This window comes from Carlito syrichta, unplaced genomic scaffold, assembly GCF_000164805.1.
Source record: "Carlito syrichta isolate Samal-C Ts95f unplaced genomic scaffold, Tarsius_syrichta-2.0.1 Scaffold101979, whole genome shotgun sequence".
NCBI lineage: Eukaryota > Metazoa > Chordata > Mammalia > Primates > Tarsiidae > Carlito > Carlito syrichta.
This window is the reverse complement of record NW_007046075.1, coordinates 1-6,387: the sequence shown is the minus strand read 5'-3', so window position 1 is coordinate 6,387 and position 6,387 is coordinate 1.

Genomic DNA, 6,387 nt, shown 5'->3' with positions numbered 1-6,387 from the left:
CTCTGGGCTCAGCCCCAGACTGTGGGAGGCCACTGAGGAGGCTGAGGGGTTGCAGTGACAGAACAGTCTGGTGCCCCACTTGCCCTGCGGGTTGACTGGCCGTGAAGGGTAGCCGAGGGCATCAAGGAAGGGGAGGGTTGGAGATGCTTCAGAGATGGAGTTCGTAGGGGCCGTTCCGCCAGTGGCTGAGGGGGGATGGAGGATAGGAGCCGCTGAAGGGCAGGGGCTGGCCGGCTGTGGGGCCAGATCCCTGTCTGGGAGGCTCTTTCTTGGAGTCTTGGCACATGACCCGCTTGAGTCGCACAGAGACTGGGCGCTTTGACCCCATGACCCCACAAGTGGGTTGGGACTGCAGATTCGATTCTGCAGATATTTATGGAGCACCTGTTGTGTGCAGTGGGTCCTGATCCAGCAAGGCACGTTTGAGTTTCATTCCTTTCACCTGCTGAAGGCCCTGGAGCTTGCAGATGAGGCTGGGAGGCCCGGGTCTGTGTCACTGGATGTGTGAGGGATGAAGGAGCAGAGCCGGCATCCTGTGTCCTAGCCCAGAGCTCTTGTCTGGGCTGCCCGCACCGGGCACGCTCAGCTGGGTGTGTTGAGAGTTGTCCCATCCCTCTTTCTTTGCTAGTGTAAACTGAGGCACGCTCAGCTGGGCGTGTTGAGAGCTGCCCCCCCTTCCCTGCAAGTGTGAACCAGAGCACACCTAGCCAGGCATGTTGAGAGCTGGCCCAGCCCTCTTTCTCTGCAAGTGTGAACTGGGGCACACTCAGTCGGGCGTGTTGAGAGCTGGCCCGCTTCTCTTTCTCTGCTAGTGTGACCCTTTGCAGTTTAGAACACCTTTTCCATCTGTTACTTCATGGGATCCTTGTGACAGCAGAATCAAAGGGTCACCTGCATCCCAGTGAGGAGAGAAGTGTCCTGAGGAAACTGGCACCTGGCTGGACTTCTCACCATGCAAGGTGGGGAGGTACCCAGGCCGTGGCCTTCCCGGGCAGTCTTCACTTCAGGAAGGGTCCGGGGCAGGAGGACACATGCTCCCGGAGTCTCTCCTCAGTGCCCAGGGGGCTCAGACAGGTATGGCTGCACCATGGCCATGGCAGTGAGGGGCACCTGAGCTGGCCCCTCCCTTCTTGGGAGCTGGGTAGGCCTGACTCCCACCATCCACTTCCAGGGCCCCTTCCAGCATCTGGCTACCTGGAAAAGCTCAGAGCTGGGCCTGGCAGCCCGGGAAGTTTCCTACCAGGCCTCTCAGAGTCACACCTGCCAGCCCACCAGGAGGCCTACCTGCGTCATGGGGCCGGCACCACCAGCCCCCAGCCAGCAGCTGCCCTGGCTGCTCCTTGCCAGCTCCTCGCTGCTGGGGTCCTACATGGACAGGTGCATGCCCTGGCCTTGGGCTTCATGACCTCAGCAAGTCATGGCTCTTTTTGGCCTCAATGTGTCATCCGTGAATGGGACCAGTGACCACAGGAGTCTCGAGGTGGTGATGGCTTCCCTCACGTGGGAAGCCCTTGTGAACCACAGGCCACCAAGATGAGGAGAGCAGATTCTGAGCCAGGCTGCCTGGCTGTGGGACCCTGGGCAAGTCACCTCTGTGCCTCAGTTTCCTGATCTGAAAAATGGGATTCACACAAGCAGCTGCCTGGTGCTGTGGTGAGGGCAAAATGGCTTAATCTGAATAAAGCACTTACGGATGGTTGGCAGGTGATCAGTCACGGCTGCCAAGGCTGTTTCCCACTGTGAAACCTTGGGCAAGTTACAGACCTCTCTGGGCCTCAGCTCCCTCCGCCATAAAATGATTGCACGCACCCCGCAGGCCTGGAAGTCAAGGGCGGTGTAAACAGCATGTGGCTATGACAGAGGGAGGGTCCTCGTGAGCCAGAGGGCCCATGGCACTCTCTTATCCCTGGTGCCCACCTCTCTCTCTGCCCACACTCCCACCCCTGCCAGTGGCTGGTGAACCTCTCCTGGCACAGCATGTAGCTGCCGCGGTGACAGAGGCACAGGCGTACAGTTCCTGTTGGAGGAGGTGATAGCCTGGTTCTCGCCTGCAGGGACAGGACCAGATAGCGGGAGCCACAGCAGGGCTCGGGGTGAGGATGCAGCACATAAGGGCCACTCCAGAAAGAAGGGTGCTCCCCGGGATAACGACATGTGAGCAGGGGGCTTGGTGCATGGGGGAAGGTCCCGTGTAGCCTGGCAGTGCCAGTACTTCTGTGCATCCTCTGTGTTCAGCCTTGCTTGGTGCCTGGACTACCACATTCTGGTCCCCACACCTGGGCTGCCCACCTTGCTCTGCTGGGCCCTGATGAGTGTGAGGCTCAGCCCTGCCCATGGACTGGCTCCCTTGCCTGCTCTCCTCTCCTGGGGTCCCTCAGGTCTGAGACAGCCCCTTCTTAGGCGAGCTGGTAGGGACAAGCAGCAGAGCCCAAAGGGAGCCAAGACCACCGGGAAGGAAAGAGGCTGGACCGGGAGACAGGAGCAGCCAGAGGCTGGGCTCACTGTGCCGCCTGAGAAGGGTGCTGACCCTCTCTGGGCCCTGGCAGGAGCTGAACCAGTGGTTTCTATAAATGTTCATTTCTAGAACAGAGCAGAGGTGGAAAGGGTCAGTTCCCCAGGACCCCACCCTCAAGGCCTGCCTGCCCTTGCTCCTCGTGTACTCTGCCCCTAAGACTAGAACCCATCCAGACTCCGGGTTCCAGCCCTAACCTGGCCTTCCCTCTGTGACCTCGAACAAGTCCTTCCCCTTTCCTGGCCTCAGTGTCCCCATTTGTGAGCAGGAAGAGGCCAACTCAATGGCTGTGGTCACTGAGCACCCCTGCGTGCCAGGTCCTGTGCAGAGGCCCCATCAGTTGACCCTTGGTGACCGCAGGAGGGCACAGAGCCATGGAGGCAAAACCTCTCACCCAAGGTGGTCGTCAGTGCACCCTGGGGGCTCCAGCGGGGGATTGGGGGAGCGTGGCCGCTTGGAAGGGCCTTCCCGTCTCAGCGTGCACACTTGTGAGGCAGGATGGGCGTTGGCCGTGGGCTGAATGCATTCCCAGAGGTCTCAAGACCAGCACCCCCCTCCGTGCTCCAGGACCTGCCTCCTGGGCTCTTTCCTACCTGCCCCGAGCCAGTGTGAAGTCTGGGCCTGCTGTGGGCTGTTCCGGGAGTCCACAGAGTCCCCAGGCTGACTGTGGGTTCTGTGGCGGGTCGTTCCCCTCCAGTGCCCTGCAGAGCATGTCTGACCCATAGCCAGGTGGCCAGCTGGGCTCAGAGCTGGCTCAGTGGCTTCCTGCCTGTGTGGCATTGGTTTCTGAGGTTCTCACTCCTGGTATCCCTCAGAGTCGCTGGGGGCTGGCTAAGAAGCAGGTCGCTGAGCTGGGCCAGGGTTCGGGCAGGAGGCAGTGAGGGCTGGCGACTCGCTGGGGAGCGGCTGACCTCGCCCTTCAGGCCTAGTGGGAGCTGGAACCTGAGCGGGTAGGACCAAGGTTCTGAATCCTGCCAGAGGTAGTGGAGTTGGGCCTGGCATCCTCCCTGTGGACCCTTTGCTCCCCAAAATGTATGTGGAATTACTTCAACAGATACTTTCCCAGGCACCTACCGTGTGTCAGGAGTGAACCCAACTGGATAGGTTGCCCCCGACCCCGGGGCTCACACTCCAGAGCAAGGAGAAGTGATCAGGACATGCCGCCAAGGCCTCAAGCCCTACCGGGTCTATGCCGTACCCTTGGCTTCCCTCTCCCATGCCCTTCTCATTCCCTTGCTCTGCTTCCCAGGCCTCTGGCCTCAGGACCTGTGCACTGCTCTTCCTTCTGCCTAGAACACTCTTCCCCAGATGCCCCAGATGCATGACTCACTCCTTTGCCCAGGTGTAGATCCCGGGAATACAGGTAGAAGCGCTTAGAGAAGTGTCATAAATATTTGTTGAACTCACCAAGCAAGCGAATACCTAGTTCACTTCATGGCAGGTAGTGAGAAGTCCTGTGAAGCAAAGCAAAGCTGGAGAAGGGGTGGAGAGGGCGGGCGTGGGTGCGGCAGGTGGTCCCCTGAGGGGTGACCTTTGGGGAAGGTGAACGCCTGCTGGGGGCTTGGTGCAGGTGGTGGGAGTGACCGGAAGCCCACGCTGGGCCTTGGGGGTCGGAGAGTTGAGAAGAGGCGACTGCTCCTGGCTCAGCTCCAGAGACCCCATAGCCCCTGGGGTGTCCCCGTGCCGCGGGCAGGCCTAGGGGAGCCAGGGAAGTCCACCCAGCAGGAGGGAAGGGGTTAACCGCAGACCTCCCGGGCTCCCCTAATCAACCCCAGGCCTGGAAGCCCCACTTGCGGCTCTGGGAGGGAGCCCCCGCCTCCCTGCCCGCTGGCCCCCTGCCAGCCCGTTTCCCTGCCCAGCCACCGACCGGCTTTCATCTGCTCACAGGGGGCCGATTCACGGCAGACCACCCCAGGCCCAGCACCCGCCCGCGATCCCGAGAGGTTGTTAAGAGTCGGGTGTAAATCTCCTGACAGGCCGCAGAGCCGGCCTCGGGCCCGGGCCCCACCCGCGGCCAGGCAGACAGTGGCTGCTGTGTCTGGGTCGCGGCCGACCAGCCAGGGAGGCTGCTGAGTGGCTTCAGATGGTGAAGGGCCTGGTGATGGGCCCACGCTGTCCCCAGCAGATGACACTGCTCCAGTGGCCCCGCCCAGCTCTGCTCCCCCAAGAGGCCAGACACTGAGCTGGCCTCTTGCCAGCCGGACCTCATGGCCAGGTGACCTGGCTCTCCTCCTTTCTTGGGGGTCTTGGGAAACCAAGCCCTTAGCAATCAAGCTCTGTCAGTGCGTGCTAACCTTCCCAGGTTCAAAGTTCAGGGGTGCCACTTACCACGGGACCTTGACCATGCACCTCTACTTTTCCATGTGTAAATGGGTGATGGTAACAGCCTGCCTTGGAGACAATGTGCCTAGCCCAGCGGAAACAGTGCCTAGCACACCGTGGATGCCTGCAGAAATGGCCGCCACTCCCATCACAAGGGCTTATGTTGGGCCTGAGTGGAGGCAGGGGACTGGCCCTGATAGGCTCTTGGTTTCCTCAGACATGCCTGTACCCAGTGGGTGGTGGGACCCCACACCAGGCAGGCTCATGGTGGAGAGGGATGCCCTGGGGATGCCAGTCAAGGAGCCTGATCCAGAGTCCAGCCTGGCCCTAAATGACCCAGCTGAGTCATGCGTTGGCTAAGCCCCAGCGTTCCTGCCCCCAGCTTTGGTCCTTGTTACATCCTGGGAGGTTGCTCTTCCCGCCCAATCCCCCCATAGATGTGTGGAAGAGGGGCTGTTTGCCTAGGAGAGAAGCCAAGTCGGAATGGGAACCCATCACACCTTTCTTGTGGGCCAAGGCCCAGTGGGCTGTTTAATTTCCTGAACCTGTCCTCACCCTCGGGGGTAGGAGTGTGTGTTTCCCATTTTACAGACAGACAGCTGAGACCCGAAGGAGAGAGTGACTTGCCTAAGACCACTGGTAGGTGAGAGCTTCCTGGTGGGGGCCTGGACCGCTGGGCCCTTCGGGGAGGCAGCTGAGATCTGCCCCCCCATAAAGAGGCCCCAGGCCCTCATCACAGGCTGTGGGGGCGCTGCCTTCTGGGCACTCCCTCCTCTGCTTTTAAAACACGTGATCTGTCCTCCTGCTCATCAGCACCCTCGGGGGCTGGGTGGTAGGGTGACCACTTTACGGACGTGGAAACTGAGGCCCAGAGGAGGAGAGGACCTGGTGGCTTAGAGCAGGGTGTGATTGGAGAGTTGGACGCTCAACCCTGAGCTGCAGGCGGGGTGGGGCGCTGGTGGAGCCTCCTGAGACCCGCATCTTCCTCCCCTCAGGCCCATCCTCTGGGCCCGCCCCGAGCAGGGCCCCGACACCTCCTGTGCTCCAGGGAGAGCAGGTGGCCAGGTGCCTGCTGCGTGACCTGCCTGGTCATCCAGAGCCTCGGTTTCCTCACCTGCACGATAGGGACATGGCCGACCTCCCTCGTGGGAGGCTACAAGGTGGAGCAGGCGGCCCCCATCAGCCACTGAGATGCGGCAGGGGAAGAAGTGCTCGGCATGTGTCGCTGCTGTCCTCATGGCTTCTACTCTTTTTTTTTTTTTTTTTTTTTTTTTTTTTTTGAGTTGGAGTCTCACTGTCACCCAAAATGGAGTGCAGTGGCCGCTCCCGGCCACCGCAGCCTCGACCTGTTGGGCTCCGGCGATCCTTCCGCCTCAGCCTTCCGAGTAACCGGAATTACAGGCATGCGCTACCATGCCCAGTTGATTTTTTGATTTATTGTAAAAATGAAGTCTCGCTGCCCAGGCGGGTCTCGAACCCGCGGGCTCAGGCAATCCACTCACCTCAGCCTCCCAAGGCGTGGGAATACAGACTGAGCCACCGAGCCCGGGTGG